The sequence below is a fragment of the Cherax quadricarinatus genome, chromosome 55 (assembly GCF_038502225.1).
Source record: "Cherax quadricarinatus isolate ZL_2023a chromosome 55, ASM3850222v1, whole genome shotgun sequence".
Taxonomy (NCBI): Eukaryota; Metazoa; Arthropoda; class Malacostraca; order Decapoda; family Parastacidae; genus Cherax; species Cherax quadricarinatus.
In genome coordinates, this window is record NC_091346.1 from 3,994,537 (window position 1) to 4,014,805 (window position 20,269).

Sequence of the window (20,269 nt, forward strand, 5' to 3'; positions counted from 1 at the left end):
TACATAGAATTAGGTGATTGCAATTATCGTACATAATGATGCAACATCATGGACTCTTGGTACAGAGAACATATCCACAACCTACTTGCCTACTCCTGGGTATGACCTAATTCCAGTGGGGAATCCCGCCTACCTGTGACAATGTCTTCGTCTGCCGGATACATAGTAACATAAGAAAGGAGGAACACTGCAGCAGGCCTGTTGGCACATATGCGATAAGATCACAGTAAACAGGTGATATATTAATATACAGAACAACTACTGTGAAAAGAATACTGAACTTCCAAGCGTTTTCGTAATTTTTCACATTATCAAGGAACTTGATAATGTGAGAAATCACACAAGTGTCTAAATTTCAATATTCTTTTCATAGTAGTAGTTCTGCATAGTAACATATGTGTAAATTACCCAAGATAACCCTAAAAAAGTAAAATGATTTATTTCCATTGGCGTCCCTGTAATATTTTACTATTTAAAAGCCCAGCGATAAGATACAGCAAAAATCAAGGTTGGATGGTGAAGACCTTCACTAACTTGTTATCTGCACACGGAAGTCCAAATATAGGTCAATTGTCCTTAGCTGGTAATGACGTCTCCACTGCCATCCATCTACATCTAAAATGGCCACAAATAACAAAAATCTAATGTTTCCCCTCGGTCACTCTGTTGCCAGACGTATATAGTTGTTCTTTTAATTGGCCGATGTGACAGGAATTACAGGACTGTCTTTTCTGTCCAAGTCACCTCTCCGTCGCTCCCTCCCTCCCTCCCTTTCAATCTCTCTCTGTACTAACCTGGAGGAAGGCTGTTGTTATTATTATTATTAAAGATTCACCGGTATTCTCCCGGCCAGGGCCTTTTCCAAGTGGTGGCCCGGCCTTGGCTCCCTCTTTAGGGAGTGTCTGAGACCTAAGTCTCCCATGGGAGGAAGCACAAGTACCTCCTCATCTTTGGGACCAACTGTCCCCAGGCCTAGCCACAAGCTAGGCCTCTCTGGTCTGCCATCCCCGCCCCAAGGGGGCTAATGGAAATGACAGTCTTATGAGCTAAAGGCTCGGGCTCAGGCACCTACCCTACCCTAGAAGGGTTAGGCATGGTATCGATCAAGGCTGTTGTTTTTATGCTGTATCAATAATACTTCAATTACCTTACTGGATGAGGGCGAGTGGCAGGAAGGGGTGATACTAGGGGAGGTGCTGTGGATGGTGGGGTGGTGCTGGTGCTATATGCATTGTGAATGGGGGCTTGGTACTAGGGAAAGGGTTGGAGATGATGGGGTGATGGTTGTGAATGGTGTGGTTGTGAATGGTGGGGTGGTGTTAGATTCATTGTGGCTGGGGTGGTGCTGGGGAGGGGTAAGGGATGGTAGGGTGGTGCTGGGGAGGGGTAAGGGATGTAGGGTGGCGCTGGGGAGGGGTTAGGAATGGAAGGGTGGTGCTGGGGAGGGGTAAGGGATGGAAGGGTTGTGTTGGGGAGGGGTTTGGGTGTAGTTGGGTGGTGCTGGGGGATGGGTCGGTTATGGTGGGGTGGCTCTCCAGCAGGAACAGACACCGAGTCTCGTTTAGAGAACCAAGGATCGAGCCCGCATTACACTACGCATTTCATTTCACAGAAAGACCCACAAGGATTTATCGCTTCAAATACTACTACTACCTCTACGACTACTACTACTACTACTACTACTACTACTGCTGCTACTAGTAATACTACCGCTACTACTACTACTGCTACTACTACTATTAATATTAATAAATAAAAACTAATAATACATTCATTACTATTTTTCTTGCGCTTATTCATGTCTGTGTTTTCCAGTTTATCATCACAATTCGCACGGGTTTAGCACTTCTCCGTTTATGTTAAAAACAGTTCATGAGATTCTTTGACATCGTTTACTGTCTCCACACACTCCCACTGTCTCCACACACTGCCACTGTCTCCACACACTGCCACTGTCTCCACACACAGCCACTGTCTCCACACACTGCCACTGTCTCCACACACTGCCACTGTCTCCACACACTCCCACTGTCTCCACACACAGCCACTGTCTCCACACACTGCCACTGTCTCCACACACTGCCACTGTCTCCACACACTCCCACTGTCTCCACACACAGCCACTGTCTCCACACACAGCCACTGTCTCCACACACAGCCACTGTCTCCACACACTGCCACTGTCTCCACACACTGCCACTGTCTCCACACACAGCCACTGTCTCCACACACAGCCACTGTCTCCACACACTGCCACTGTCTCCACACACAGCCACTGTCTCCACACACAGCCACTGTCTCCACACACAGCCACTGTCTCCACACACTGCCACTGTCTCCACACACAGCCACTGTCTCCACACACTGCCACTGTCTCCACACACAGCCACTGTCTCCACACACTGCCACTGTCTCCACACACTGCCACTGTCTCCACACACAGCCACTGTCTCCACACACAGCCACTGTCTCCACACACAGCCACTGTCTCCAAACACTGCCACTGTCTCCACACACTGCCACTGTCTCCACACACAGCCACTGTCTCCACACACAGCCACTGTCTCCACACATAGCCACTGTCTCCACACACAGCCACTGTCTCCAAACACTGCCACTGTCTCCACACACTGCCACTGTCTCCACACACTGCCACTGTCTCCACACACAGCGACTGTCTCCACACACTGCCACTGTCTCCACACACAGCCACTGTCTCCACACACAGCCACTGTCTCCACACACTGCCACTGTCTCCACACACAGCCACTGTCTCCACACACAGCCACTGTCTCCACACACTGCCACTGTCTCCACACACAGCCACTGTCTCCACACACAGCCACTGTCTCCACACACTGCCACTGTCTCCACACACTGCCACTGTCTCCACACACAGCCACTGTCTCCACACACTGCCACTGTCTCCACACACAGCCACTGTCTCCACACACTTCCACTGTCTCCACACACTGCCACTGTCCTTCTATCCAATCTCTTCCTCCTCCACAGAGCTCCTCCTTCCCTCCATCTCATGCATGGCGTGTACAACGCACTCCACCACGCCCCCCTCTTGCTGCATGGCGTGCACAACGCACTCCACGCCTCCCTCTTGCTGCATGGCGTGTACAACGCACTCCACCACGCCTCCCTCTTGCTGCGTGGTGTGTACAATACACTTCACCACGCCTCCCTCTTGGTTTACGGCGTGTACAACGCACTCCACGCCTCCCTCTTCCTGCATGGCATGTACAACGTACTCCACCACGCCTCCCTCTTGCTGCATGGCATGTACAACGCACTCCACCACGCCTCCCTCTTGCTGCATGGCATGTACAACGCACTCCACCACGCCTCCCTCTTGCTGCATGGCATGTACAACGCACTCCACCACGCCTCCCTCTTGCTGCACGGCGTGTACAACGCACTCCACCACGCCACTCGCTGCATGGCGTGTACAACGTACTCCACCACGCCTCTCTCTTGCTGCATGACGTGTATAACGCACTCCATCACGCCTCCCTCTTGCTGCATGGCGTGTACAACGCACTCCACCACGCCTCCCTCTTGCTGCATGGCGTGTACAACGCACTCCACCACGCCTCTCTCTTGCTGCATGACATGTATAATGCACTCCATCACGCCTCCCTCTTGCTGCATGGCGTGTACAACGCACTCCACCACGCCTCCCTCTTGCTGCATGGCGTGCACAACGCACTCCACCATGCCTCCATCTTGCTGCATGGCGTGCACAACGCACGCCACCACGCCTCCCTCTTGCTATTATGATGGCCGCCACATCTCGGCAGGATTGAAAAAATATGGACTATTACCGTCCCCCTAAATCACATACTTTTCATGAGATCGAAATTGAATGTTGTGGAGGCGGCGGCAGCGGCGACGACGGCGCCGGAAGCGGCGGCGGCAGCAGCAGCAGTATTACTGGTAGTAGTAGTAGTAGTAGTCATAGCTGCAGTAGTACTAGTAGCCGCAGTTGTACTAGTTGTAGCTGCAGTAGTACTAGCAGAAGCTGCAGTAGTACTAGTAGTAGCTGCAGTAGTACTAGTAGCCGCAGTTGTACTAGTTGTAGCTGCAGTAGTACTAGCAGAAGCTGCAATAGTACTAGTAGCTGCAGTAGTACTAGTAGTAGCTGCAGTAGTACTAGTAGTAGCTGCAGTACTAGTAGTAATTTCAATAGTACTAGTAGTAGCTACAGCAGTACTAGTAGTAGCTACAGCAGTACTAGTAGTAGCTACAGCAGTACTAGTAGTAGCTACAGCAGTACTAGAAGTAGCTAAAACAGTACTAGAAGTAGCTACAGCAGTACTAGAAGTAGCTACAGCAGTACTAGTAGTAGCTACAGCAGTACTAGTAGTAGCTACAGCAGTACTAGTAGCTACAGCAGTACTAGTAGTAGCTACAGTACTAGTAGTAGCTACAGCAGTACTAGAAGTAGCTACAGCAGTACTAGTAGTATCTACAGCAGTACTAGTAGTAGCTACAGCAGTACTAGAAGTAGCTACAGCAGTACTAGTAGTAGCTACAGCAGTACTAGTAGTAGCTACAGCAGTACTAGTAGTAGCTACAGCAGTACTAGTAGTAACTGCAGCAGTACTAGTAGCTACAGCAGTACTAGTAGTAGCTACAGCAGTACTAGAAATAGTTACAGCAGTACTAGTAGTAGCTACAGCTGTACTAGTAGTAGCTACAGCAGTACTAGAAGTAGCTACAGCAGTACTAGTAGCTACAGCAGTACTAGAAGTAGCTACAGTAGTACTAGTAGTAGCTACAGCAGTACTAGTAGTAGCTACAGCAGTACTAGTAGTAGCTACAGCAGTACTAGTAGTAGCTACAGCAGTAATAGAAGTAGCTACAGCAGTACTAGTAGTAGCTACAGCAGTACTAGAAGTAGCTACAGCAGTACTAGAAGTAGCTACAGCAGTACTAATAGTAGCTACAGCAGTACTAGAAGTAACTACAGCAGTACTAGTAGTAGCTACAGTACTAGTAGTAGCTGCAGTAGAACTAGTAGTAGCTACAGCAGTACTAGTAGCTACAGCAGTACTAGTAGTAGCTGCAGCAGTACTAGTAGCAGCTACAGCAGTATTAGAAGTAGCTACAACAGTACTAGTAGTAGTTGCAATAGAACTAGTAGTAGCTACAGCTGTACTAGTAGTAGCTACAGCTGTACTAGTAGTAGCTACAGCAGTACTAGTAGTAGCTTTAGCAGTACTAGAAGTAGCTACAGCAGTACTAGTAATAGCTACAGCAGTACTAGTAGTAGCTACAGCAGTATTAGAAGTAGCTACAGCAGTACTAGTAGTAGTTGCAGTAGTACTATTAGTAGCTGCAGTAGTTCTAGTAGTATTTGCAATAGTACTAGTAGCTACAGAAGTACTAGTAGCTACAGCAGTACTAGTAGTAGCTTCAGCAGTATTGCAACACAATGGTATCTTGGTAGAGAACAGAAATCAACTTGGACAACTTCTACTAGTGAGAATGGCAGGATTTGAGAGGGACGTGACCTCCCAAAGACTACATTCTTACCTCTACTAGTGGCCTACATCTCACCTCCTGGCGTTATATAAGGCTCCATCCTGTCACTTCAACTCCATATTGTTTCAGACTATGGAACAACTCTTCTTCAGACTGAGGGACTGACCACCTCAAAACTTCAAGGGTGATGGACTGATTACATCGTCTTCACGTCTCTTCTATCAACTTTTCTGTACTCGACTGAAGAAGCCTACTGTGTAAGCGAAACGTTTCGAAATAAAGATACCTAACTGTTGCACATGTGTCTTACCTAACAGTACTAGTAGAAGCTGCAGTAGTGCTAGTAGTAGCTGCAGTACTAATAGTAGCTGCAGCCGTACTAGCAGTAGCTGCAGCAATGACAAACACAAGAACCTCCTGGATCACTGAGACAGTAACACAAGAACCACCTGCATCATTGAGGCAGTAACACAAGAACCACCTGGATCACTGAGACAGTAACACAAGAACCACCTGGACCACTGAGACAGTAACACAAGAACCGCCTGGACCACTAACAAGAACCACCTGGACCACTGACATAGTAACAAGAACCATCTGAACCACTGATATAGTAACATGAACGATCTGGACCACTCACACAGAAACAAGAACCACCGGGGCCACTGACACAGTAACAAGAACCATCTGGACCACTGGCATAGTAACATGAAGCATCCAGACCACTGGCATAGTAACAAGAACCACCTGGACCACTGACATTTTACCTACACAGTAGTTTTCTTCAGTCAAATACAGAGATAGCAGGTGTAACAGTGAAATAGAATGATATAATCAGTCCATCAACAGTGGAGAAACGGTATATGAGGTAAACAGTCCCTCAGCATGGAGAAGAGTACCCAACTGTTGTACATGTGTCTTAATCATGTCACTGGTGAAGATCAGAAGTAGTTTGAGGTAATCAGTCCCTCAGCCTGCAGTCGTTGTAATCAGTCTATCAGTCTTGAAAAGAATACAACATATCACCTACAACTGCTTCACCTCACCTGTCTACAACATATAAGCCACTTCTTGGCGCATATGCTATATTCTTTTCAAGACAATCTGATAATCTTCACTCTAACCTTCACGACAATCACCTCTCATCATGTACAGTGTTTTACGTTGTATCATCATATACACACGACCTCTCCTAGAAGTTAAAACAGGTTCAGATCAAGTCTTGATTAACATATGTATGACTCTAGAACTCTTGCAAGCTCTAGTTAGAAGGAAACTTCAGCTCTGCACAGTATGTTGAATAATGAATATCATAATGATACACAGTACCGACAAGTTGATAAGACACAAGTTCAACAGTTTGGTAACTTTATTCCGAAACGTTTCGTCTACCCAGCAGGCTTCTTCAGTCGAGTACAGAGGAGTTAGCAGGAGTAGTGGAGATGTAAAAACGATGTAATCAGTCAATTATGGACTGTCTACAGCATATAAGTAACTTCTTCGTGCATATGCTGTACTGTTTTCAAGACTGATGGACTGATTACATCGACTCCAGGTTGAGTGACTGATTACCTCAAACTCCTTCTCTTCTTCACCATTCTCCTTTGTATGGACTGATGAAGCCACTGTGTGGCGAAACGTTTCCTCAGTGAAGATACCCAAGTGTTGCACATGTGTCTAATTTATCAACTTGTCGGTTCTCTGAACCATTTATCTACATACTGTGTAGGCGAAACGGTTCGGAATAAAGTTACCTAACTGTTGCACATGTGTCTTACTTATCATCAAGTTAAACACTTTGATGATAAGTGCGTTAGTGTGCAAGTGTTGCCATCCAATACTGTACCTCTAACACCGTGACAAACTCTCTTGTATTAACTATTTATTCTCCGCTGAGAAGGGTATATATTCACAACGTATATCCCTTCTTTCTGCACTTTAGCATCTTAGCAAGAGTGACTAGATCTGAAGACTAGGAGGAGGAGGAGAAGCAGGTGGAAGTAGAGGAGAAGGAGAAGGAGGTGGATGTGGAGGAGGAAGAGAAGAGTATACTCTCAAGGAGGTAAAACATACGAAAGAACTACCTTGCACATGCTTCCGTGAGGCAGCCAGAGTACGAAGGTTCACCTTCACCTAGCTAGGGGCTCGGCTTGTGAGATTACATATGCATAAGTAGACTTAGCCTCCAGGCATACTATTTCTGGAGTGTGATGCAAGCCTGCAACGCGCAGCTCTGCTTAACTGCAACTGCAATTATGTAGACCAGCAGGCAGTTAGCTCTTGTTTACCACGTGTGACCATATATCTGGTAGTTCTGTCAATCGTTCTAGGACAAGTTCTTCACAGTAGTACCATGGCCGTTCCTGCCTATGTCTAACGATGTTTAACGCAACCCACAGTATTGTACCTAGCGGGATATCCATCAGCCTAAACCAATCTATTTACTGAAGGAAGTGACAAAAATGAATCATAAAAAATGTGTAACAGGCTTCAAAGAATTAGTAATTAACAAAAAATAATGTGACATCTAAAACTGAGAGAGACAATAAAATGTGTAACAGACACCATAATTCATGTCTTAAAAATGAAAATGTTTGTAACAGACATTAAAACATTTATCAGATATGAAAATGTATGTAACAGACATCAAAATATAACTAACAGACATCAAAATATAACTAACAGACATCAAAATATAGGTAACAAACATCAGAATACATGTAACACACCACAGCCACAAAATTACTTGCCGTGGTTGACAGACATCAAAGTCTGAAAAAGAAACATCTGGTCACAAAAAAACAAAAAAAAAATGGCAAAAAGGTGACTTCCTATTTAAATATCAAAGGTGTTCCGATGCCAGGAGTAATTATAATGACCAGTAACCCTTCCCCCCCCCTACAAAAAAAAAAATCCCAGACCGTTGGACCGAAGCTCACTACCACGTGAGAGTACCCACCACATGGGTGTACCACCACCTGAGAGTGCTCACCACATGAGAGTACCCACCACATGAGTGTACCACTACCTGAGAGTGCTCACCACATGAAAGTACCATCACCTGAGAGTGCCCACCACCTGAGAGTACCCACCACCTGAGTACCCACCACCTGAGAGTGGTGGGTACTCTCAGGTGGTGGGCACTCTCAGGTGGTGGTACTTTCATGTGGTGGGCACTCTCAGGTGGTGGTACACTCATGTGGTGGGTACTCTCAGGTGGTGGTACACCTGAGTGCCCACCACCTGAGATTACCCACCACCTGAGAGCACCCACCACGTGAGTGCCCACCACCTGAGTACCCACCACCTGAGAGCACCCACCACCTGAGAGTACCCATCACCTGAGAGCACCCACCACGTGAGTGCACCCACCACGTGAGTGCCCACCATCTGAGAGTACCCACCACCTGAGTACCCACCACCTGAGAGTACCCACCACCTGAGTGCCCACCACCTGAGAGTACTCACCACCTGAGAGTACCCACCACCTGAGAGTACTCACCACCTGAGAGTACTCACCACCTGAGAGCACCCACCACCTGAGAGTATCCACCAACTGAGAGTCCCCACCACCTGAGAGTATCCACCAACTGAGAGTCCCCACCACCTGAGAGTATCCACCAACTGAGAGTCCCCACCACCTGAGAGTCCCCACCACCTGAGAGTACCCACCACCTGAGAGCACCCACCACCTGAGAGCACCCACCACCTGAGAGTACCCACCACCTGAGAGCACCCACCACCTGAGAGTACCCACCACCTGAGAGCACCCACCACCTGAGAGTACCCACCACCTGAGAGTATCCACCACCTGAGAGTCCCACCACCTGAGAGTACCCACCACCTGAGAGTACCCACCACCTGAGAGTACCCACCACCTGAGAGTACCCACCACCTGAGAGCACCCACCACCTGAGAGCACCCACCACCTGAGAGTACCCACCACCTGAGAGCACCCACCACCTGAGAGCACCCACCACCTGAGAGTACCCACCACCTGAGAGCACCCACCACCTGAGAGTACCCACCACCTGAGAGCACCCACCACCTGAGAGTACCCACCACCTGAGAGTACCCACCACCTGAGAGTACCCACCACCTGAGAGTCCCACCACCTGAGAGTACCCATCACCTGAGAGTGCCCACCACCTGAGAGCACCCACCACCTGAGAGTACCCACCACCTGAGAGTACCCACCACCTGAGAGTACCCACCACCTGAGAGTACCCACCACCTGAGAGTACCCACCACCTGAGAGTACCCACCACCCGAGAAGACTCAACTCTTACCTCTTGCTCTCCTGATCCACTATCACAAACAACATATAATCCAGTCTTACCAGAAATATAACTCACACGTGACATTTTCAAACAAGTAATCTTCACATATACCAAAATGTCTCTGTGTCGGTTTCTCTGATGAGTAAGACACATGTGCAACAGCTGGGTATCATAATTGTAGAAACGTTTCGCCTACACAGCAGGCTTCTTAAGAAGATATATGTTGGCCAGTCTGACCACCTTATATGTTCAAGGTTGACGAACTGATTACATCTCAATTTCACTACTACATCTACTATTTCTGTATTTGACTGAAGAAGCCTACTGTGTAGGCGAAATGTTTCAGCAATAAAGATACCCAACTGTTGCACATGTGTCTTAATCATCAACTTGTCGATGTTTTATACCATCTTCAAAATCTCAGTCTCTCTCTCTCTCACCATCTGTTTACCGACCTTCCACCTCCGCCATGAGGAACCTTGCTCAGGAGACCTCAAGGTCATGCACCGGGCCACCTGGACCTCGATAGACACCTTACTGAGTCTGCTGACCTTCCTTGCGGGAGGGGACCAGGGGAAGGGGGGAGGACGGGAGGCAGGTGCAGGAGAAACAAGAAAGGAAGAGTAGGATAAAGAACTTGACGACAATGAAGAGATGAAGGAGGAGGGGGTGAGGAAGACAGAAGAGGAGTAAGGAAGACAGAGGAGGGGTGAGGAAGACAGAAGAGGGGGTGAGGAAGACAGAGGAGGAGTGAGGAAGACAGAGGAGGGGTGAGGAAGACAGAGGAGTAGTGAGGAAGACAGAAGAGGGGGTGAGGAAGACAGAGGGGGAGTGAGGAAGACAGAAGAGGGGTAAGACAGAAGAGGGGTAAGACAGAGGAGGGGTGAGGAAGACAGAGGAGGAGTGAGGAAGACAGAGGAGTAGTGAGGAAGACAGAGGAGGGGGTGAGGAAGACAGAAGAGGAGTGAAGAAGACAGAGGAGGAGTTGAGGAAGACAGAGGAGGAGTGAGGAAGACAGAGGAGTAGTGAGGAAGACAGAGGAGGGGGTGAAGACAGAGGAGTAGTGAGGAAGACAGAGGAGGAGTGAGGAAGACAGAGGAGGAGTGAAGAAGATAGAGGAAGGGGTGAGGAAGACAGAGGAGGGATGAGGAGGAGTGAGGAAGACAGAGAAGAAGTGAGGAAGACAGGAGGAGTGAGGAAGAGAGGGGAGGAGTGAGGAAGACAGAGGAGGGGGTGAGGAAGACAGAGGAGGGGTGAGGAAGACAGAGGAGGGGTGAGGAAGACAGAGGAGGGGGTGAGGAAGACAGAAGAGGAGTGAGGAAGACAGAGGAGGGGTAAGGAAGACAGAGGAGGGGTTAGGAAGACAGAGGAGGGGTTAGGAAGACAGAGGAGGGGTTAAGAAGACAGAGGAGGGGGGAGGAAGACAGAGGGGTGTGGAAGACAGAGGAGGGGTGAGGAAGACAGAGGAGGGATGAGGAGCAGTGAGGAAGACAGAGAAAGGGTGAAGAAATCAGAGGAGTGAGGAAGACAAAGGAGGAGTGAGGAAGAGAGGGGAGGAGTGAGGAAGACAGAGAAGGGTGAGGAAGAGAGGGGAGGAGTGAGGAAGACAGAGGAGGGATGAGGAGTGAAGACAGAGGAGGGGTGAGGAAGACAGAGAAGGGGTGAGGAGTGAAGACAGCGGAGGGGTGAGGAAGACAGAGAAGGGGTGAGGAAGACAGAGGAGGGATGAGGAGTGAGGAAGACAGAGAAGGGGTGAGGAAGACAGGAGTGAGGAAGAGAGGGGAGGAGTGAGGAAGACAGAGGAAGAGAGGGGAGGAGTGAGGAAGACAGAGGAAGAGAGGGGAGGAGTGAGGAAGACAGAAGAAAAGTGAGGAAGACAGATGAGGGGTAAGACAGAGGAGGGGTGAGAAAGACAGAGAAGGGGTGAGGAAGACAGGGGAGTGAGGAAGACAGAGGAGGGGTGAGGAAGACAGAGGAGTGACGCAGACACTGGAGTGGTGAGGAAGACAGGAGTGAGGAAGACAGAGGAGGGGTGAGGAAGACACAGGAGTGGTGAGGAAGACACAGGAGTGGTGAGGAAGACAGAGGAGGGGTGAGGAAGACAGAGGAGGGGTGAGGAAGACAGAGGAGTGAGGAAGACAGAGGAGTGACGAAGACACAGGAGTGGTGAGGAAGACAGAGGAGTGAGGAAGACACAGGAGTGGTGAGGAAGACACAGGAGTGGTGAGGAAGACAGAGGAGGGGTGAGGAAGACAGAGGAGTGGTGAAGAAGACAGAGGAGGGGTGAGGAAGACAGAGGAGGGGTGAGGAAGACAGAGGAGTGACGAAGACACAGGAGTGGTGAGGAAGACAGAGGAGGGGTGAGGAAGACAGAGGAGGGGTGAGGAAGACAGAGGAGGGGTGAGGAAGACAGAGGAGTGACGAAGACACAGGAGTGGTGAGGAAGACAGAGGAGGAGTGAGGAAGACAGAGGAGGGGTGAGGAAGACAGAGGAGGGGTGAGGAAGACAGAGGAGTGAGGAAGACAGAGGAGGGGTGAGGAAGACAGAGGAGGGGTGAGGAAGACAGAGGAGGGGTGAGGAAGACACAGGAGTGGTGAGGAAGACAGAGGAGGGGTGAGGAAGACAGAGGAGGGGTGAGGAAGACAGAGGAGTGAGGAAGACAGAGGAGGGGTGAGGAAGACAGAAAAGTGTAAAGGAAGAGATCAAATTAAACTTAAGTGGAAAGGAAGAAAAAGGAGAAAAATGGTAAAGTAAATATGAACTATTACAATGAGAGTGAGAGTGAGAGTGTGACTACTGACTGACTGACTGACTGAACGAGCAAGTGAGTTAGTAAGTCTGGGTGTAAACAGTGTTGGAGACGGGTTTAGGTTCGCAGGAAACAGCCAATTTATCCGTCAAAAGAGGTGAGAAGAAGAGGTAAACAGTTGTTGACAGGTGTCTCAACATATCTGACAGCAGCCTCAGTACCGTGGGAACCTTTCATCATTCACCTTGGGAACACTAGCAGAGTGCTGTTACCCTATTTTATATTACAGTTACATTGTGGGAACACTAGCAGAGTGCTGTTACCCTATTTTATATTACAGTTACATTGTGGGAACACTAGCAGAGCGGTTACCCTATTTTATATTACAGTTACATTGTGGGAACACTAGCAGAGCGCTGTTACCCTATTTTATATTACAGTTACATTGTGGGAACACTAGCAGAGCGCTGTTACCCTATTTTATATTACAGTTACATTGTGGGAACACTAGCAGAGCGGTTACCCTATTTTATATTACAGTTACATTGTGGGAACACTAGCAGAGCGCTGTTACCCTATTTTATATTACAGTTACATTGTGGGAACACTAGCAGAGCGGTTACCCTATTTTATATTACAGTTACATTGTGGGAACACTAGCAGAGCGCTGTTACCCTATTTTATATTACAGTTACATTGTGGGAACACTAGCAGAGCGCTGTTACCCTATTTTATATTAAAGTTACATTGTGGGAACACTAGCAGAGCGGTTACCCTATTTTATATTACAGTTACATTGTGGGAACACTAGCAGAGTGCTGTTACCCTATTTTATATTACAGTTACATTGTGGGAACACTAGCAGAGTGCTGTTACCCTATTTTATATTACAGTTACATTGTGGGAACACTAGCAGAGTGCTGTTACCCTATTTTATATTACAGTTACATTGTGGGAACACTAGCAGAGTGCTGTTACCCTATTTTATATTAGTTACATTGTGGGAACACTAGCAGAGTGCTGTTACCCTATTTTATATTACAGTTACATTGTGGGAACACTAGCAGAGTGCTGTTACCCTATTTTATATTACAGTTACATTGTGGGAACACTAGCAGAGTGCTGTTACCCTATTTTATATTACAGTTACATTGTGGGAACACTAGCAGAGTGCTGTTACCCTATTTTATATTACAGTTACATTGTGGGAACACTAGCAGAGTGCTGTTACCCTATTTTATATTACAGTTACATTGTGGGAACACTAGCAGAGTGCTGTTACCCTATTTTATATTACAGTTACATTGTGGGAACACTAGCAGAGCGGTTACCCTATTTTATATTACAGTTACATTGTGGGAACACTAGCAGAGCGCTGTTACCCTATTTTATATTACAGTTACATTGTGGGAACACTAGCAGAGCGCTGTTACCCTATTTTATATTACAGTTACATTGTGGGAACACTAGCAGAGCGGTTACCCTATTTTATATTACAGTTACATTGTGGGAACACTAGCAGAGCGCTGTTACCCTATTTTATATTACAGTTACATTGTGGGAACACTAGCAGAGCGGTTACCCTATTTTATATTACAGTTACATTGTGGGAACACTAGCAGAGCGCTGTTACCCTATTTTATATTACAGTTACATTGTGGGAACACTAGCAGAGCGCTGTTACCCTATTTTATATTAAAGTTACATTGTGGGAACACTAGCAGAGCGGTTACCCTATTTTATATTACAGTTACATTGTGGGAACACTAGCAGAGTGCTGTTACCCTATTTTATATTACAGTTACATTGTGGGAACACTAGCAGAGTGCTGTTACCCTATTTTATATTACAGTTACATTGTGGGAACACTAGCAGAGTGCTGTTACCCTATTTTATATTACAGTTACATTGTGGGAACACTAGCAGAGTGCTGTTACCCTATTTTATATTAGTTACATTGTGGGAACACTAGCAGAGTGCTGTTACCCTATTTTATATTACAGTTACATTGTGGGAACACTAGCAGAGTGCTGTTACCCTATTTTATATTACAGTTACATTGTGGGAACACTAGCAGAGTGCTGTTACCCTATTTTATATTACAGTTACATTGTGGGAACACTAGCAGAGTGCTGTTACCCTATTTTATATTACAGTTACATTGTGGGAACACTAGCAGTGTGCTGTTACCCTATTTTATACAATAGCTACATTATGGTAACACTAGCAGGTGGTAGAGGGGGTGTAAGATGTATGGTGGTAGAAGGTGGGGGGCGTAAGGTGTATGGTAGTAGGGAGAGGAAGTGGTAGCTGAGTAAAGATGCTAGTGAGAAAGTGGACTAGGTGCTCAAATTAGAGCCAGTAGCTACAACAATATTCATACAAGCCTCGGTGCCCTCACCACGACCGATTAACAAAAAATATATAAATAGTAACACACAGACACACACACACTAATCAACCACCCTCAGACAAAAGAAATACTTCCTTACATCCCTGTTGTTCAAGTGTCTTCAGCTTCCACCTGTGTCTCCTTGATCCTGGTCCTCTCAGACCGTTCCTAACAGTGCTATCAATTCCGCTTAAGATTTTGTACGCAGTAATCATGCAACTCTTTATCCTGTTGTCCTCTTAGGTCGTCAGGTTCAGTTCCTTCAACCTCTAGTTATACATTCCTCTCAGTTCTAGTGCTAAGAGCATAATAACATAAGAATGGAGGACACTGCAACAGTACTACTGGCTCAAACTAGCAAAGTCCTTCTCAAAATCAATCATTCCCACCCACCCACTTATCCAACCTTTTCCCAAAGCTTCCCAAGAATTACTTTCAATACATAAGAAAATTAGCAGGTTTGCAACCAGGAAAATACCAGAATGCAGACTCTGAGGCAAGAAACTACAGGCAACCAAGATACGGATCGCCAAAGAGCATTTAAACTTGTTAGACAGCCTATGCTAGGACAGTAAATGTCATAAAAACTTTCAGGAATTATAAAGAATATCTCAGAGATCTGAGAGAGAGAGAGAGAGAGAGAGAGAGAGAGAGAGAGAGAGAGAGAGAGGGAGGAGGGAGGTTGAGTTGAGGAAGAAAAAGGAAGAGGAAAGGACACAGGGGATAACAAAAGTAGGGGCAAGGCAGCAAAGGTGTTAATGGGGAACTGTGGTGAGGAGAGGACTGCGAGATCTTTGTCGTCCAATACTGGGCTCAACCACGCGAGGAATTAAGATGTTGAAGGTTGTTGTACTGGCAGCTAGAGGCCAGTCTGAAGGATAACTACACCACCACTATTGAATAGTCTACCCGAAATATATAGAGCATGGAAAGATAGGAGAGGAGTAAAGTTTAACACACGTAAGCCCATTCTACAAAAATTGACCCAAAAATAAACAAGACACCCACTGGAAAAAAATACAGGGAATAAAAGAATCAGCGAGCTCAGTCCCCAGCCCTAGGGCTGACCCAGACCCATAGTGAAAATCCGGATTCAGATGTAGTAGAGGAGTCCTCTTCCGGGGTAGACTCTTCTACAGCCACCATAGCCATAGCCTCTAGTACAGATGTAGTAGAGGAGTCCTCTTCCAGGGAAAATGTTGGTGTCATGACAACAGATGGTGGTGTCTCTGGTTTGGCTATGGAGGATTGTAGTGCAGTTCTATGAACTGCACAGATTAGGAACACATCCAGCCAAAAACAAAATGGTGAAAATTCTATGTTTGGGGCATATGTAAACATGGAATATCAGGGAAAACGAATGGAGTATGCAACTTTGAGCATCCCAAAAAATGCCGCGACCTCCTGTCTAAAGGAGTGTGTCGTTCTACATCTTGCAAATTCTTCTACCCTGAGACGTGTCATTCTTCAGCCCTTGAAAAACAATGTTACAATACCTACTGCACCGCATACCACCTAAAAGGGACCAGGAGGCACACACCTCGTAAAACAAATCATAGTAATTATGGAAGTTATCACAACTCCACTAAGTGATTTTTTAGTGGTAGGAAACGAACAAAGAAAATGGAAAGAAATAAGCAAAATAGTCCACCACCTTGGAGCCTTGTTGGACTGGAGGCACAGCCAGTGGTCCCTCCGGACTCACAACTACTGATGCCAACAACGAAATTCCCCCAACAAACATGCAACACAACCTCATTTATATTTGCTAATATATAGGACCTTTAGCCATCCACCAACAACAAAATACCTTTCATTAGTGAATTTTAGAGGAGTTAAATGCAATGTTTGCAGCCTTCACAGAGACCCAGGCAAAAGATTACTTAGACAGTGAAACATGGATACCTGGGAACAACCTTTTCAGATGCGACAAAAAGAACAGGCAACAAGGGTGAGGGGAGGTTGGCCTGTATGTCAAAGAGTCGCTCATTTGCACAGAGATACTGAACACCACAAATGTAGCTGAAGTCATTGTACTTGTATACAAGCCACCAGATGCAACTTTCCAACAGCTCAAAGAACAACTATCAAATACTAATTCCTCTCTGGAATGCCTTCCATCTCCATCCCCAAACATCTTGCTGCTTGGTGACTTCAATCTAAGACATACAATAATGGAAGAATATAGCAAATAATGTTGTAGCAGAAATAATCCCTGGAGGCAACTCAGATGAAAAGTCACACACACAAGAGCTGCTGAATTTCTGCAACAAACACACTCGAGACTAGAGAACACATTAGACCTTATTTTCACAAATAATGAAAAAACCTGGTAAGAAACATAATATCAAAAACAACAAATTCTGATCATAATCTAATCGAAGTGCAGACTTACATGCACAGGAGTCCTGATCAACAAAATGCATACAGCTATCAGGGTACCTTTACCAAATTCAACTCAACAAGAACATCAACTGGGACCAGGTAAACTATGCCCCAAATGAAACATGTTGGGAAGATATTTTAAATTACATGGACCCTAACCAGTGCCTTGAAAAGATCAACCTCCTGGTAGCTGAAGTATGTTCAAGGTATTTTCCTCTAAGAAAAAAGAAGAGAAGTAAACTGGAGAGAGAGAAACGCTCCCTCTACAGAAGACGACGAAGAATCACTGAGCTCCTCAAGAATGCCGGATTATCCGATACACGGAAGGAAGCGCTAACCAGGGAAGTGGAAAATATTGAGCTAGAGTTAAAGAACTCATACAGGATCCAGGAGAGACAAGATGAGCTAAAAACAATTAGTGAAATTGAAAGAAATTCGAAATATTTCTTTTCATATGCCAAAATCAAGGCAAAAACCACTTCTAGTATAGGGCCCCTGCTCAGACAAGACGAATCCTACACACATGACATCAAAGAAATGAGTGAGATACTGTAATCTCAATATGACTCTTTGTTCAGCAAGCCACTAGTAAGTCTAAAGACAGACAATCCAAACAATTTTTTCATGAATGAGCTTCAAAACCATGCCAATATATGACAAATTTCTGACATAACCCTAACTCCACAAGACTTTGAGAAAGCCATCGACGACATGCCCATGCACTCAGCCCCAGGCCCAGACACGTGGAACTTTGTGTTCATTAAGAACTGCAAGAAACCCCTCTCACGGGCCCTTAAGTATGCTATGAAGGAGCTTAGACCCAATCGAGATTCCACAGTCACTAAAAACAACGGATATAGCCCCACTCCATAAAGGTGGCAGCAAAGCAGTAGCTAAGAACTTTAGACCAATAGCTTTAACGTCCCATATCATAAAAATCTTTGAAAGAGTTCTAAGAAGCAGGATAGCAAACCACCTGGACTCACAAAAACTGCACAACCCAGGACAACATGGTTTCAGAGCAGGTCACTCCTGCCTTTCGCAACTGCTAGACCACTATAACATGGTCTTAGATGCACTGGAAAACAAACAGAATGCAGATGTAATATATACAGATTTTGCAAAAGCCTTTGAGAAGTGCGACCATGGTGTAATAGCACACAAAATGCGTGCTAAAGGGATAACCGGCAAAGCAGGCAGATGGATCGTCGACTTTCTAACCAATTGAACATAAATAGTGGTGGTAAACAGTGGATGCTGCCATAGTGAAGAGCTCTGTCCCACAAGGCACAGTACTCACACCTATCCTCTTCCAAATCGTCATATCAGACATAGACAGAGATGTAAACCATAGCACAGTATCATCCTTTGCAAACGATACTAGGTTCTGCATGAAAGTGTCATCCATTGAGGATACGGCAAATCTCCAAGAAGACATAAACCAAGTTTTCCAATGGGCAACAGAGAACAATCTGATGTTAAATGAAGACAAATTCCAACTACTCCGTTATGGAAAACTGGAGGAAATAATACCTAGGACTGAGTATATTACAAACTCTAATCTCACAATAAAGCGGAAAATAATGTGAAGGACCTGGGTGTGGTAATGTCCGAAGACCTCACCTTCAAGGACCACAACAATACCACTATCACATCTGCTAGGAAATCTGATAGGATGGATAATGAGAACATTCAAGACAAGAGATACCACCAAGCTAATGATGATGTAAATAGCGTGCTGAAAATTTCCAGCCAAGACAGGACTCGCAGCAAAGGTTTCAAGTTGGAAAAATTCAGATTCAGGAAGGATATAGGAAAGCACTGGTTTGGTAATAGAGTTGTGGATGAGTGGAACAAACTCCCGAGTACAGTTATTGAGGCTAAAACGTTGTGTAGTTTTAAAAATAGACTGGATAAATACATGAGTGGGTGTGGATGGGTGTGAGTTGGACCTGACTAGCTTGTGCTGCTGGGTCTGGTGCCGTGCTCCTTCCTTGAGTGGAGGTGACCAGACTGGGTGGGCCATTGACCTATCCGGGGGGGGGGATATGGACCTGCTCCGCATGGGTCAGTAGGCCTGTTGCAGTGTTCCTTCTTTATGTTATGTTCTCTCTAGGCTGGAATACTGCTGTACGTTAACATCCCCATTCAAGACAGGTGAAATTGCAGATCTAGAGAATGTAAAGAGAACCTTTACTGCACGTATAAGTTCCATCAAACACCTTAACTACTGGGAGCGCCTGGAAGCACTTGACTTCTACTCACTGGAGCGCAGGCGAGAGAGATGTATTATAATATACACCTCGAAGATTTTGGAGGGACTGGTCCCTAATATGCACACACAAATCAATCCACACGAAAGAGATGCAGGCGATGCAACACCCCCAGTGAAAAGTAGGGGCATCACTGGTACACTAAGAGAAAACGCAATAAGTGTCATAGGCCCAAGACTGTTCAACAGCCTCCCACCAGCCATAAGGGTCATTACCAATAGACCCCTGGTTGTTTTCAAGAGGGAGCTGGAGAGATACCTAAAGTCGGTGCCGGATCAGCCGGGCTGTGGTTCGTACGTTGGACTGCATGCGGCCAGCAGTAACAGCCTGGTTGATCAGGTCCTGATCCACCGGGAAGCCTGGTCGTGGACCAGGCCGCGGGGGCGTTGATCCCCGGAATACCCTCCAGGTAGACCACGTTAATAATATTACATATCTGGAGGTTGGTAAGACACAGGCAACAGTTAAGCAACTTTATTCCGAAACGTTTCACCTACACAGTAGGCTTCTTCAGTCGAGTACAGAAAGTAGGCAGGAGCAGTAGAGATGTGAAGACGATGTAGTCAATCACCCTTAAAGATGAAGATTTGAGGTTGTCAGTCCCTCAGCCTGGAGAAGAGTTCTGTTCTCCAAGCTGAGGCACTGACAACCTCAAATCTTCGTCTTTAAGGGTAATGGACTAATTACATCGTC